Raw genomic sequence first — 16,613 nt, 5'->3', positions numbered from 1 at the left:
CGCGCACGCACACACACACACACACACACACACACACACACACACACAGGGAGCCATGTTTAAGCTCTTACTTCAAATAACCTCCTCCCTTTACATAACATGCTCCTGTGAAAACACAGAGGAGCATTATGTCAGGAGGATCACTCTGGAGCTCTGTCCCTGACTGAAGGCATGTACCGTCCGGGACAGAGACAGACAACAGGAGAAGCGTCTTTGTCTCGGACTCCTGTCTGTCAGAGACACCCCCCTCCCAGCCTCGCCCCTGTTTGGGCGGCTGTTACTGAGAGGGCAGATGGCTCATTACCATAAATAGGACACAGAGAGAGAGAGAGTGAGCGAGTGGGGCCGCGCACACCGACCAAGAGAGGACCATGCCGCCCAAAACCAAGGAAGTGGGAGGCCGTTGCTAGGAGAGAGCTAAAGCAGCTTTATGGCAACACAAAGCTGATTCCCCACATCCCACCTCATCCCGGCCCCGCCCCCTCGCTCCCTCCTCAGGGGACCCAGCCTGAGTGTGCCGGTCAGGGACAGATGGCTGATGGGCCCCAACGTCTCTACAGCTGGAGCCAGGCTACGCCAACACAGTCAGACCTGGCAGGAGGACATCACACCTTCTCCTTTCCAACCTATGAGGAGAAGGAGCAGGAAGCGCTGAAGCCAAGGCCATCAGCTAAGAATAGATCCACACTTGTTGCCCACAGGAAACAGCCTGACCTCCAACTGGATACGACGCGTTATTACGGAACCCACCACGGTTTTCGGCAAACCACGCCCTGCGGCCGCCTACGCAGCAGTCAAGCGCCGGGATTGGCCAGGCGCCCATGCTCCGTTAGCCAATGAGCCAATGGGACGAGTATTGAGAGGAAAAGTGAACGTCACTTCCTGCTTCAGCACTGTACCAGAGATTTTTCGTGCATTCCTTTATAACTGGGAACTGGTAATCTTACGGTTCAAAGGTCATGAGCTGGGACGGTGACATCACCAGAGCTGGTATTTCCCATTCCAAACTCGTACAGCCTCAGCTGCCTCGACCTCAAAAATCCAAGATGGCTGCTCCGCGCAACAACAATAGTTATAATCGTAGTGAATGTTTATTAGCACTTCTGTCTTGTTTGTGTCTCATTAAATCAGCTGGACACACAGCATGCCTAACTTCTATCTGTGTGGACATGAGGCTGCAGTGTTTGTATACGCAAAATGCGTATCAATCAACTGTTATTGCTAACAATGGCTAGCCTGGCTAGCGACTGGATCTGACAAGTGAACAGTGAACTTCCCAGCTCCAGTTTTTTGCAAATGGAACGCTAACAAAACGGATGTGACGTCATTTAGCCTCCACATCCCAGTTATTTTGCGATAAAGGAACGGGCCATTTCTTCCGTTATATATTTTCCCATAGACATTTCGTTAAATGCTTATAAAAATAGTTTTACTTGGTCAAACCAAACGGTTCAGCTATATTTATCAGGAGAGACCAGAGAACATTTCAGTCGGACCAAAAAAAAAAAAAAAACATTGAATTTTTTTTCTTCTTTAAATCGGCAATTTTGTGAAATGTTATGCGGTCTCTCCTGTTTCTAAATATATTTGAAACTTTTGGTTTGAACAACAAAAACTACCGCAAAAGGATATATATATAGATATAGATATAGATATATATATCCTATATATAGATATAGATATATCTATATATATAGAGAGAGAGAGAATATCGGACGATCAATATTGTATTTGTTTTTACTCTCTAATGGCATCGGCCCCAAAAATCCAGTATGGGTCAGGCTCTATACTGGACAGCATGATTTTTGAATGCGTCGCAGCAGCCAGCAGGGGAGGGAGGATGAAGCGAGGGAGAAGAGGACAACTGACCAGAGAGTGAGCGGAAGAGAAGTGTGGCACAGACAGCAGCATGACAAGAAAGCAGAATAGGAGCAGTCACCTACCCATCGCATTGCCCCGGTTGCATAGGAACGGGAGGGCCTACCCTGCAGACACACTCCTCTCCTCTCCTCTCCTCTGCCATGCTTCATTACCCAGTGCTCACCCAGGCACAGAGAGGAGAGGAGAGGCAGTGCACCACTCTCACCACAGCCAGCCATGTGTGTGCCCGGTCACAGCCAGGCTCCCCGCACGCACACCCTGGCAGGGGCGACGCTCGGCCCTCAGGCAGCGGGTCATACTGGCTGCTTTCTATGCATATTACAGAGAGACGCGACGCGAGGAGAGCTGACCTCCACATCACACAAAGTGTCCCTGCACCCATCATGCACTTCACCTGTTCACGTGGGCTGCAGCAGGCACAGCTGTGCCTGCTGTCACATGATGGATTTGAGGAATTTTTCATCTGTCACATTGAAACTGAAACTTGGATATTTTTCTTCTTCTTGCATTTGCACTATGTACTTAAAGGGACAATTCACCCCAAAATCAAAAATATTTTTTTCCCCTCATGCCTGTAGTGCTATTTATGCATTCTAGATTGTTTGACAATGACGTGCAGTGCACAGGCCCTCTTGAGGCGTCCTTGAGGCATCCTCTCTGCCTCTGGATTGCCTTTGCCCCCGTGAGGGTCTGGTGAGACGAAGGAGGAGCGCGGCCGGGAGTTACCCACAGGGCCTAGATCCTCCATGCACCGAAGGGCCAATACTGCGGTGTAGCACTAGCTCTATTGCAGCGGATAGGGGTGTACGACCCTTCCGCGGGCAACGCTGCAGACAGAGTAGGAAGGCTGATCCGTGAGCGGCTTCTGGGACGCGAGTCGGGGTCTTAATTGGCCTCGGCTGGGTCTACTGGGCGAGGGTGAGAGACCCAAAACACCTTACGACCGCAGATAACATCACTGATGACGCGTCCTAGCGCATGCTGTAGTATGTATTTTAAAACATAGTTTTGGTGTGAGTTGCAGAGCTTTAAAGATATCTGCCGACGGCCATAGAGAAGTCTACCTTCTCTCAAATACAATGGAACTGGATGGCAGGAATGTGGATTATCTTGAGTAACCAGGTCATGATTTCTGGAAAGAGACATTGCTGTTGAGTTTTTCAAATGTTTTTGTTTTGTTTTGTTTTTTGCACTTTGAGCACCCCAAGCCGAGTGCCATTCATATTACAGGGAGCAGCTGGTCATTCATATTACAGTGTAGTAAGCAGCTGGTCATTCATATTACAGTGTAGTAAGCAGCTGGTCATTCATATTACAGTGTAGTAAGCAGCTGGTCATTCATATTACAGTGTAGTAAGCAGCTGATCATTCATATTACAGTGTGGTAAGCAGCTGATCTTTCATATTACAGTGTAGTAAGCAGCTGATCATTCATATTACAGTGTAGTACGCAGCTGGTCATTCATATTACAGTGTAGTAAGCAGCTGATCATTCATATTACAGTGTGGTAAGCAGCTGATCTTTCATATTACAGTGTAGTAAGCAGCTGATCATTCATATTATAGTGTGGTAAGCAGCTGATCATTCATATTACAGTGTAGTAAGCAGCTGGTCATTCATATTACAGTGTAGTAAGCAGCTGATCATTCATATTACAGTGTGGTAAGCAGCTGGTCATTCATATTACAGTGTAGTAAGCAGCTGTTCATTCATATTACAGTGTAGTAAGCAGCTGATCATTCATATTACAGTGTGGTAAGCAGCTGGTCATTCATATTACAGTGTAGTAAGCAGCTGTTCATTCATATTACAGTGTAGTAAGCAGCTGTTCATTCATATTACAGTGTGGTAAGCAGCTGGTCATTCATATTACAGTGTAGTAAGCAGCTGTTCATTCATATTACAGTGTGGTAAGCAGCTGGTCATTCATATTACAGTGTAATAAGCAGCTGATCATTCATATTACAGTGTAGTAAGCAGCTGGTCATTCATATTACAGTGTAGTAAGCAGCTGGTCATTCATATTACAGTGTAGTAAGCAGCTGGTCATTCATATTACAGTGTAGTAAGCAGCTGGTCATTCATATTACAGTGTAGTAAGCAGCTGGTCATTCATATTACAGTTTAGTAAGCAGCTGGTCATTCATATTACAGTGTGGTAAGCAGCTGGTCATTCATATTACAGTGTAGTAAGCAGCTGGTCATTCATATTACAGTGTAGTAAGCAGCTGGTCATTCATATTACAGTGTAGTAAGCAGCTGGTCATTCATATTACAGTGTAGTAAGCAGCTGATCATTCATATTACAGTGTGGTAAGCAGCTGGTCATTCATATTACAGTGTGGTAAGCAGCTGGTCATTCATATTACAGTGTAGTAAGCAGCTGGTCATTCATATTACAGTGTAGTAAGCAGCTGGTCATTCATATTACAGTGTAGTAAGCAGCTGGTCATTCATATTACAGTGTAGTAAGCAGCTGATCATTCATATTACAGTGTGGTAAGCAGCTGGTCATTCATATTACAGTGTAGTAAGCAGCTGGTCATTCATATTACAGTGTAGTAAGCAGCTGGTCATTCATATTACAGTGTAGTAAGCAGCTGGTCATTCATATTACAGTGTAGTAAGCAGCTGATCATTCATATTACAGTGTGGTAAGCAGCTGGTCATTCATATTACAGTGTGGTAAGCAGCTGGTCATTCATATTACAGTGTAGTAAGCAGCTGGTCATTCATATTACAGTGTAGTAAGCAGCTGGTCATTCATATTACAGTGTAGTAAGCAGCTGGTCATTCATATTACAGTTTAGTAAGCAGCTGGTCATTCATATTACAGTGTGGTAAGCAGCTGGTCATTCATATTACAGTGTAGTAAGCAGCTGGTCATTCATATTACAGTGTAGTAAGCAGCTGGTCATTCATATTACAGTGTAGTAAGCAGCTGGTCATTCATATTACAGTGTAGTAAGCAGCTGATCATTCATATTACAGTGTGGTAAGCAGCTGGTCATTCATATTACAGTGTGGTAAGCAGCTGGTCATTCATATTACAGTGTAGTAAGCAGCTGGTCATTCATATTACAGTGTAGTAAGCAGCTGGTCATTCATATTACAGTGTAGTAAGCAGCTGGTCATTCATATTACAGTGTAGTAAGCAGCTGATCATTCATATTACAGTGTGGTAAGCAGCTGGTCATTCATATTACAGTGTAGTAAGCAGCTGGTCATTCATATTACAGTGTAGTAAGCAGCTGGTCATTCATATTACAGTGTAGTAAGCAGCTGGTCATTCATATTACAGTGTAGTAAGCAGCTGATCATTCATATTACAGTGTGGTAAGCAGCTGGTCATTCATATTACAGTGTGGTAAGCAGCTGGTCATTCATATTACAGTGTAGTAAGCAGCTGATCAGTCATATGACAGTGAGCAGCTGGTCATTCATATTACAGTGTAGTAAGCAGCTGATCATTCATATTACAGTGTGGTAAGCAGCTGATCATTCATATCACAGTGTAGTAAGCAGCTGGTCATTCATATTACAGTGTAGTAAGCAGCTGATCATTCATATTACAGTGTAGTAAGCAGCTGATCAGTCATATGACAGTGAGCAGCTGGTCATTTGGTCCATACCTCACACGCATCATAGCCCACATGGAGCTGATGGTGCCAGACAACACTTGCCGGGCACAAGACGACTATTGTCCCACAAGATAAAGTGCACTTGTGACCGAGGCGAGGTGGGGCGGGGCGGGCGAGCCGCTGGGAAAAGATGTGTGTGTGGAAGAACAAAGTGCTTGGTGTTGTGATATTGTTCTGTTGTTGTTGTTGTTGTTGTTGTTGTTGTTGGGCACAGCATGTCAGAGTCGGTAGGTAGGGCACAACATGTCAGAGTCGGTAGGTAGGGCACAACATGTCAGAGTCGGTAGGTAGGGCACAACATGTCAGAGTCGGTAGGTAGGGCACAACATGTCAGAGTCGGTAGGTAGGGCACAGCATGTCAGAGTCGGTAGGTAGGGCACAACATGTCAGAGTCGGTAGGTAGGGCACAGCATGTCAGAGTCGGTAGGTAGGGCACAACATGTCAGAGTCGGTAGGTAGGGCACAGCATGTCAGAGTCGGTAGGTAGGGCACAACATGTCAGAGTCGGTAGGTAGGGCACAGCATGTCAGAGTCGGTAGGTGGGGCACAACATGTCAGAGTCGGTAGGTAGGGCACAGCATGTCAGAGTCGGTAGGTGGGGCACAGCATGTCAGAGTCGGTAGGTAGGGCACAACATGTCAGAGTCGGTAGGTAGGGCACAGCATGTCAGAGTCGTTAGGTAGGGCACAACATGTCAGAGTCGGTAGGTAGGGCACAACATGTCAGAGTCGGTAGGTAGGGCACAGCATGTCAGAGTCGGTAGGTAGGGCACAACATGTCAGAGTCGGTAGGTAGGGCACAGCATGTCAGAGTCGGTAGGTAGGGCACAGCATGTCAGAGTCGGTAGGTAGGGCACAGCATGTCAGAGTCGGTAGGTAGGGCACAACATGTCAGAGTCGGTAGGTAGGGCACAACATGTCAGAGTCGTTAGGTAGGGCACAGCATGTCAGAGTCGGTAGGTAGGGCACAACATGTCAGAGTCGTTAGGTAGGGCACAGCATGTCAGAGTCGGTAGGTAGGGCACAACATGTCAGAGTCGGTAGGTAGGGCACAACATGTCAGAGTCGGTAGGTAGGGCACAGCATGTCAGAGTCGGTAGGTAGGGCACAGCATGTCAGAGTCGGTAGGTAGGGCACAGCATGTCAGAGTCGGTAGGTAGGGCACAACATGTCAGAGTCGGTAGGTAGGGCACAGCATGTCAGAGTCGGTAGGTAGGGCACAACATGTCAGAGTCGGTAGGTAGGGCACAGCATGTCAGAGTCGGTAGGTAGGGCACAACATGTCAGAGTCGGTAGGTAGGGCACAACATGTCAGAGTCGGTAGGTAGGGCACAGCATGTCAGAGTCGGTAGGTAGGGCACAACATGTCAGAGTCGGTAGGTAGGGCACAACATGTCAGAGTCAGTAGGTAGGGCACAGCATGTCAGAGTCGGTAGGTAGGGCACAACATGTCAGAGTCGGTAGGTAGGGCACAACATGTCAGAGTCGGTAGGTAGGGCACAGCATGTCAGAGTCGGTAGGTAGGGCACAACATGTCAGAGTCGGTAGGTAGGGCACAACATGTCAGAGTCAGTAGGTAGGGCACAGCATGTCAGAGTCGGTAGATAGGGCACAGCATGTCAGAGTCGGTAGGTAGGGCACAACATGTCAGAGTCGGTAGGTAGGGCACAACATGTCAGAGTCAGTAGGTAGGGCACAACATGTCAGAGTCAGTAGGTAGGGCACAGCATGTCAGAGTCGGTAGGTAGGGCACAGCATGTCAGAGTCGGTAGGTAGGGCACAGCATGTCAGAGTCGGTAGGTAGGGCACAGCATGTCAGAGTCAGTAGGTAGGGCACAGCATGTCAGAGTCGGTAGGTAGGGCACAACATGTCAGAGTCGGTAGGTAGGGCACAACATGTCAGAGTCGGTAGGTAGGGCACAACATGTCAGAGTCGGTTGTCTTTCTTTGATCCTCCACCGCTTCACAGTTAATTGACTTTTAGATGTGTTCATTTGCCTGCAAGCAGCAGTCATTAAGAGTGACTAACAAAATTTAGCCGGGCAATAGAACAGCCCAGGATCAATGGACTAATGTAATTGCCCCTGCATGTGGTGTATTGTGTAGCAGCAGGCCCTTATAAGGGAGTCATGGGGGGGTTTTAGTGTGCTTAAAGCAACAAAGAGATTTCATTGATATCGGTCAATAGCACTTCAGTTAACGACACTGAAGGCAATGGCATAAAAAGAGCAAAGGTCAATGCTGTACTGTCGGGTGAAAACAAAACATCAATTGCAAATGATTCAAAAGGCAGTCAAAGATCTATCTCGTCACCATCTCGTTTTGGAAAGCACTTTCAAAGGACAATCGTTACAAATTACTCATTGTCTGCCTAAAACTGTAAGCAGTAATGTACTAATCAAGGGGATAACTCAAACAGAGTCATGTGATTTAATTACTTGATTCAATTACCTTTGTATTTAAATTGCCTCCAAAACTGACATTTTAAGAGACATTTTATTTGGATTTACTGAGTTAAGTACACTGTTATGTGTAAAATGGTTTATTGATAATCTTACAATTAAAATTCCTTTTTCAGTTCAAATGTTTCTGCAGTGCCCAGTAATCACTGCTTTATCTTTATTGTGGGGTTCCAGAACTGCAAGTAAGCCAATGATGACTCAACACCCCAAGTTCAAATGGATACTCAAGTGTTGCCTCTCAGATTGCCCTGCACTGAAAACTGAAATGATACTGAAACACTTGTTCCACTTGTAGTTCACATCATTTCTGATTCTTTTCTATTGACGTCCACAGATTACACTTTGATATTTGGATATTTCCCAGGGGTGCTGGTTGTGGGGGAGAAAGAAAGTATTTTGAGATGGCCTGAAGCAAGAGGGAGGCCTTCAGACAGGAGAGGTGATACTGTACTAAAGGGGATGCATCAGGGTGGGTGCAGGGGGAGAATTCCTGATGGTGGGCAGGCAAATTAACAAATTGTCCCTATGCCCCTCCCCCTCAGTGCTTAGTGGATGAGGGCTTTTTCTTCATTTACAAGGAAGTAATACATGTTTCAGGTTTTCCCTTGTTCACTGAACACTAATTATGGTCGATAATATGCTAAAAGCTGACTGGTATCTAGAGAGGACAGATGTGGCCGACATGACGGAAGCGCCTGGGACTGTATGAATGACCGCAAAGTCATCAAGGTTTTGTTTTTTGTTTTTTTGTTTTCCTCTGCATTTTTGTATGCCTTTTTCTCTCTACATTCCACTCTGTATACCTGTACACGAGTCAAGATGTAACTGAACAAAATTTAAGCTAAATTAGTCCAAATCCCCAGTGGAATCACGGTCTGTATGTTGGCGTGTTTTTTGTTCTGTTTTTGTTTCTGGTTTTTTGTTTTTTTCTGTTGTGTTATTGTGGGGAGGGGAGGGAGGTGGTGTATGTATGGGATGTTTGTATTGTATTTTCTATTGATGTTTATTAAATGTGTTCATTGAAAATTATAAATACACTGTTGGAAAAAAAAAGCTGACCGCTAACTAAGATGCCTTACTAAGCAGCTATAACAGTCCTGTCTTTCTAAACATCTTTGCATTGAGCCCTGGTAAGATTTCATTCACTGTGCTCAGTTCATGATACTGCTGGCATTTCTGTTCCTCCACTGGAACGAGCTGACGCCTCCGACTGTTTATACAACTCTTTGCTCAATCTAACCTGAATAAATAGCCTGAATCAATAGAGAATTACAGGCTATTTGTTTGGCTGTCGCAAAAGATCATTCCTCTTTCCCCACATGTTGGAGTATTTTATTGCCTCTGCATTAAAGGGGGGTACTTATCAGCTGACAGATAACAGACAATCGGCCACTGCTGACACAATTCATCAGGTTTGCTTAACAGAAAGGCTTGGCAAACAAAGGGCTTCTGTGGGCAAACAGACTCTTGTATGGAGTGTAAGTGCAGGCAGGAGGGGAGACCCTGCAGGCAGGACGGGAGACCCTGCAGGCAGGAGGGGAGACCCTCCAGGGGAAACGAACCTGAAGAACAAAGACTTTGTAGCATTTAAAAAACGATGACCACGCCTGGTTGCTCTCCTGACAGTTAGAGCATACAGTAGATACAGAAACACTGTGACACTATTTTATGGTTAGGGTTAGGATTAGTTCATGATTAGGGTTAGGGTTTACTAAGTCTAAGAGTTAGTTAATAAGCATTAAGGCAGTGATACTCAACTTGCGGCCTGCGGGCCACATGCGGCCCGCGATGGAAGTGCATTTATTTTTTATTTTTTATACAGTGCACCTGAACGCAACATGCAAGATACCCGCTGAATGAATAAGTGTCCAAATGTTCATGTCATTCTGGCCAATAGCCTACTCCACTTCTGTTATAGCATTTCAGTCTGGAATATGGAATATCTTTCAATAATCTATGATTTAGCTGCTAAATTGTCAAATACCGCCGTCTGCTTGCTACCCAGGCACTTATGTATGTACTTAACCTAACTAACTTAACCTAACTAACTATCCGGTGTGCACAACATTGGCAGATTAAACTCTGGCTGACAATCCGCTACAGAAAAATGTATATTGTTTGTTTATTAACTGGCCCCTGGCCTTCTATCATTTCAACGAAAGTGGCCCCCGGGCAAAGCAAGTTGGGTATCCTTGCATTAAGGGTTAGTTACGCTTAATAAGCATTATTAAGCATTAATTAACCGTTAATGAATGTACCCTTATGGTAAAGTGTGACCAAGTTGTCTCTCTGTTTCTTTCTTTGATCCCTCCTCAGACAGTGATTTGTTGCTGTGTGCTGTGACTTCTTTTGGAGCATGTCTGTCTTTATACAGCAGGTGGCCTCTGTCTTCATACTGTACAGCAGGTGGCCTCTGTCTGTCCGCTCAGACATGGCCAGAATGCAAATAGCACCTGTCTAACCAGACATGGCCAGAATGCAAATAGCACCCGTCTAACCAGTAACTGCAGTGTTCACTGCGCGGCCTATCTATGAAAATGAAGGTAAATGCCATGGAGGTTTCGCAGCACCGTGTGTGTGTGTGTGTGTGTGTGTGTGTGTGTGTGTGTGTGTGTGTGTGTGTGTGTGTGTGTGTGTGTGTTTCGCGCGCGCACGTGTGTTAATCTATTTTACAATTGTGTCTCCAATGAATCCTGCACTTGGCGTTTCAAAAGAGGGTCAAACTAATTAGCTCAGGGTTGCCAGTAGTCTGTTGGTGTCGGGTCCCCTAACAACTGCTGCTGATTGTCTCAGCATCTGGATCCTCTGAAAGCACCTGGCAGACAGAGTGTGCTGTCCTCACATGTCCGAGGGGCATCATTTTGGAAGCAGCATCGCACGGTTCAAGTCCTGCTAATTGTGCACACATATATTTATATATATACACATATATTTTAAACTAGGCAATAGTAGTAGTTTATACCGTCATTAGTAATAGTCCCATGTGTCAGAAGCTGCATTGCATTTTTCAAACCAGATGCAAAACATCAATTATTCGAAGTGTGTGTGCGTGTGTGTGTGTGTGTGTGTGTGTGTGTGTGTGTGTGTGTGTGTGTGTGTGTGAGAGAGAGAGAGAGGGAGGGAGGGGGCGGGGGAGAGAGGTCATTTTGAAGTGTGAGAGGATAACTAAATGCTATGGTAATCTTAAAGACCCCCTGAAGTCAAAAATCAGTTTTTGTCCTTGTTCCTACAGTTGGATGTCTGAGCTTCACTGTGCAGAATGATGTCTGTGCAGAGTTCAACACTAGAAGACTGTTTTCTTCATCGTCTTATCATCATTCATCAGGTGGGATTGCACCTCAATGCCAAGAAAACAGAATATATGGCCTACAACACACCGGACCATGCCCCTTTGAGGACCGTGGAAGGAGCCCCACTCATGCGAGTCTATGACTTTAAATATCTTGGCGCCCGCATGGAGAGCTCAGAGCGAGACATAAAGGTGCGACGAGCACTCGCATGGAAGGCGCTCAACGACACCAAGAAGATCTGGACCTCAAATTTATCCCGGGGGCTCAAGAAAAGGATCTTTGTCGCTACCATAGAGACCATACTGCTCTATGGGTGAGAGACATGGACCCTTTCCAAGGCCACATCAAGATCTATAGACGGATGCTACACGCGGATGCTGCGAATGGCATTTAACATCTGCTGGTCACAGCACATCACAAATAAGCAACTCTATGATGACTTACCATCCCTCACTAGTAAAATAAGAGACAGGCGACTACAGCTAGCTGGCCACTGCGCCAGACACCCTGAGCTGCCTGCTAGCCAAGTCATTCTGTGGGAACCAACTCATGGAAGGATGAACCCAGGAAGACCAATTAAGACCATGGTCAACACCCTAAAAGAGGACTGCAGAGCTGTAACAACTGGGGAGCTACGCTCCCTGATGGAAGCACGAGACGTGTGGAAGGTCCGACATCGTGCCCGACGGCGGCCATCCCGGCCTGAGTCGATGTAGTGAGTGAGTGAGTTCATCGTCTGCTCAAAGTGGAAAGATTCTCTGAGTTCACTGAAAAGGCCGTTTTCAACAAGCAAGATTTGTGACATCACGAATCTTGGAGCCAATCACTGTCCAGTATTCAGCAGCTAAAGCCCCAACACATTCTCACTCCCAACACCTCATATACTGCAGATCGGTCAGGAACCTTTGTCATCACTTTGTCATGAGTTAGAATGTGTTGAAAGCCTGTGTTGTATGCTGTGATTGGCTAGTTATGTTTTATATAACTGATTGGTTGCTTTGGATTTTTAAATGAGGGAGGAGGGGAAATCACTCTAACCTTTTCACCTGCACTGTACCATCTTAAAGAGCTCGAAGAGCCCGTTCTAAGAGCCCGTAACATCCTAACCTCTTAACCTGGACTGTAACATCTTACCATCCTAACCTCTTAACCTGCACTGTAACATCTTACCATCCTAACCTCTTAACCTGCACTGTAACATCTTACCATCCTAACCTCTTAACCTGCACTGTAACATCTTACCATCCTAACCTCTTAACCTGCACTGTAACATCTTACCATCCTAACCTCTTAACCTGCACTGTAACATCTTAACATCCTAACCTCTTAACCTGCACTGTAACATCTTACCATCCTAACCTCTTAACCTGCACTGTAACATCTTACCATCCTAACCTCTTAACCTGCACTGTAACATCTTACCATCCTAACCTCTTAACCTGCACTGTAACATCTTACCATCCTAACCTCTTAACCTGCACTGTAACATCTTAACATCCTAACCTCTTAACCTGCACTGTAACATCTTAACATCCTAACCTCTTAACCTGCATGGTAACATCTTACCATCCTAACCTCTTAACCTGCACTGTAACATCTTACCATCCTAACCTCTTAACCTGCATGGTAACATCTTACCATCCTAACCTCTTAACCTGCACTGTAACATCTTAACATCCTAACCTCTTAACCTGCATGGTAACATCTTACCATCCTAACCTCTTAACCTGCACTGTAACATCTTACCATCCTAACCTCTTAACCTGCATGGTAACATCTTACCATCCTAACCTCTTAACCTGCACTGTAACATCTTACCATCCTAACCTCTTAACCTGCACTGTAACATCTTACCATCCTAACCTCTTAACCGGCACTGTAACATCTTACCATCCTAACCTCTTAACCTGCATGGTAACATCTTAACATCCTAACCTCTTAACCTGCACTGTAACATCTTACCATCCTAACCTCTTAACCTGCACGGTAACATCTTACCATCCTAACCTCTTAACCTGCACTGTAACATCTTACCATCCTAACCTCTTAACCTGCACGGTAACATCTTACCATCCTAACCTCTTAACCGGCACGGTAACGTCTTACGGATTTTAACAAGATAATTTAACCTTTTTTTGTGGGAGAAATCATCAGGCATCAGGTACCATCAGGCACAAATTATTATTTATAGTAGAGTATTTTATACACATCTTGAAACATGACTTTAGGGCGTCTTTAAGGACTGTGAGATGTTTCAGCAGAGAGGCTTCTTCTGAAAGCTGATTTCTTTCTTTCATTTCAGTGCTCGAGAAGCAGGTGAACCCAGCTCCTCGCTGGCCGGTGCCACCAAAGTGCCACCATCATGTCTGAGTTCCCACTCCAGAGGTAAGGTGCAATCAGAGAGAGAGTGAGAGAGAGAGAGAGAGAGAGAGAGAGAGAGAGAGAGAGAGAGAGAGAGAGAGAGAGAGAGAGGAACATGGGGAGAAAACAATAGAGGGAAGAGGGGACAGATAGAACGTAGAGCGGCATACAAACAAGACCTGTCACTAACAGAGAGTTTTATGAGCTCCACAGCAGATGAAAGGGAGTGCGGTGTGTGCTCTTATCGGCTGGCTGGCAGTAGGGGATGGTGAGAGCTTCAACACTTCGTAAAAAAACGGTCTGATTCATTTTCCGCATGAGAGGGTCTCACTGGGGCGGCATCAGCCCAGTCAGGCCACACAGATTTATGGCCCATTAAATCAGCAGGCTTCCTGACCACAGGCTGCTAAGATACACTGCACCCTCATTCAGGGTTACTTTACTATCTCCATCACTGTCTGCTAAGATACACTGCACCCTCATTCAGGGTTACTTTACTATCTCCATCACTGTCTGCTAAGATACACTGCACCCTCATTCAGGGTTACTTTACTATATCTCCATCACTGTCTGCTAAGATACACTGCACCTTCATTCAGGGTTACTTTACTATCTCCATCACTGGTAAGATACACTGCACCCTCATTCAGGGTTACTTTACTATCTCCATCACTGCTAAGATACACTGCACCCTCATTCAGGGTTACTTTACTATCTCCATCACTGTCTGCTAAGATACACTGCACCCTCATTCAGGGTTACTTTACTATATCTCCATCACTGTCTGCTAAGATACACTGCACCCTCATTCCGGGTTATTTTACTATCTCCATCACTGTCTGCTAAGATACACTGCACCCTCATTCAGGGTTACTTTACTATATCTCCATCACTGTCTGCTAAGATACACTGCACCCTCATTCAGGGTTACTTTACTATCTCCATCACTGTCTGCTAAGATACACTGCACACTCATTCAGGGTTAATTTACTGTATCTCCATCACTGTCTGCTAAGATACACTGCACCCTCATTCAGGGTTACTTTACTATCTCCATCACTGTCTGCTAAGATACACTGCACCCTCATTCAGGGTTACTTTACTATATCTCCATCACTGTCTGCTAAGATACACTGCACCCTCATTCAGGGTTACTTTACTATCTCCATCACTGTCTGCTAAGATACACTGCACCCTCATTCAGGGTTACTTTACTATCTCCATCACTGTCTGCTAAGATACACTGCACCCTCATTCAGGGTTACTTTACTATCTCCATCACTGTCTGCTAAGATACACTGCACCCTCATTCAGGGTTACTTTACTATCTCCATCACTGTCTGCATGCTCACTGTTCATCCCTTCATCCCTACTTGTACTGCTCAGCCAGCACAACACCTCTCACACTCTCTAATCAAATTATTCCTCATCAGACAAGGGCTGTGCAATATATCAATGTAATGTATGTTGATATTATATTGATATTGTAGCATGCGGAGGAAAGTGGGCAGAGTTTCCCAGCATGCTCTGGGGTAGTGTGTTTGTAGATGAATGTGTTTTGGAGATTAGTTAAAGGACCTCCTGTTCTATATGAGTGACATTAGTTATCTGCGAGGTTATGTGATGACTAGTAGTGTTGTTCTGCATGTTATAACATTGGTTTTGGTTTTAAAGGCTGCATTTTCTGAACTTACCAGACTGTTCTAGCTGTTCTATTATTTGCCTTTACACACTTCGCCATTATATCCACATTACTGATGATTATTTAGCAAAACTATCATTGTGTCAATATTTTGTGGATGCACCAATATTGTCGCAATATTGATATCAAGGTACTGTAGGCTATTTGGTCAAAAGTATTGTGATATTTGATTTTCTCCATATCGCCCGGCAATAGGTATGAGTTTGACAAATGAACATGTAGCCCATTTCGTAGAAAATACAGAGATTCTGGATCGCCATCCAGCCTACAAATACCACGATATGATTTTTGGTTCATATCGCCCAGCCCTACATCAGACTCCTTATTCCAGTGTCTATCCTGCAACGCTTTTGACATCTCTCTAAGCCACTTCAGTATTCTCACCTTCACCTCTATACACGTGTTTTCAAGTGAACACAATATACTGCCTTCTTATTCTCTCATGTCACCAAATAACTCTTCTTCATCCAAAACCTGTTCTCTGGTCCAAGGCAAGCTAATGCTCCAACACAGGGTTGTGAACATCTTTGAAGGTGGTCAGTGGGACATGTTGCTTTAGCCTAACAGTTTTAAAATCAGATTAGCACCATTGCAGGCACACAGACTAATGGCTCTGCCTTTTCAAGGCACCCTCAATCAACTCCGTTACCCTGGTGATTGCTGCATCTTGCTCTTCTCTCTTCCATTTGCTGGCTTTGCACCTTCCTCGTCCCTATAGGAGTGATACTGGGAGGAGAAATGGGGCACCGTCGATGCTGCCTGCTGGCCCTAAGAATAGCTTTCAGTGTGCAAGAAAAGGATGCCACAGCAACGTGGATATGACGGCATCCAGAGTGCTCTGCTGATCCTTCACGTCATGTCACGTCACGTCACACTCTTCAAACTATCTCACAAACTGCTGGTACAGCTTTGATGCAGCAGGTATGGCTTCTCTCTCTGTGCTGCAAATGAATAACGCCGTTCTTTTTTTTTGTATATATATTTTCTTTTACAATTTTCAGAACAAAAACAGGCTCAGACAAAACAGAACAAAACAAAACAAAAACAAACAAACAAAAATATAAATATCAACATTTCAATGTTACAGCGTTGTGCTATCAGCCACATGCTTATTGTGCTTGTAAGAGATGTGAATAACGCCGTTCTTAATGCCATCTCCATCTATATGCATAATTGTACATTTGTGTTTGCATTCACGAAGTACCTGAACAAACTTGGGCATGCTAAAGACAAACATTCACGGGGTACCTGAACAAACTTGGGCATGCTAAAGACA

Source organism: Poromitra crassiceps (genome assembly GCF_964638095.1).
Source record: "Poromitra crassiceps genome assembly, chromosome: 22".
Classification (NCBI taxonomy): Eukaryota; Metazoa; Chordata; class Actinopteri; order Beryciformes; family Melamphaidae; genus Poromitra; species Poromitra crassiceps.
This window is presented reverse-complemented; position numbering follows the sequence as displayed.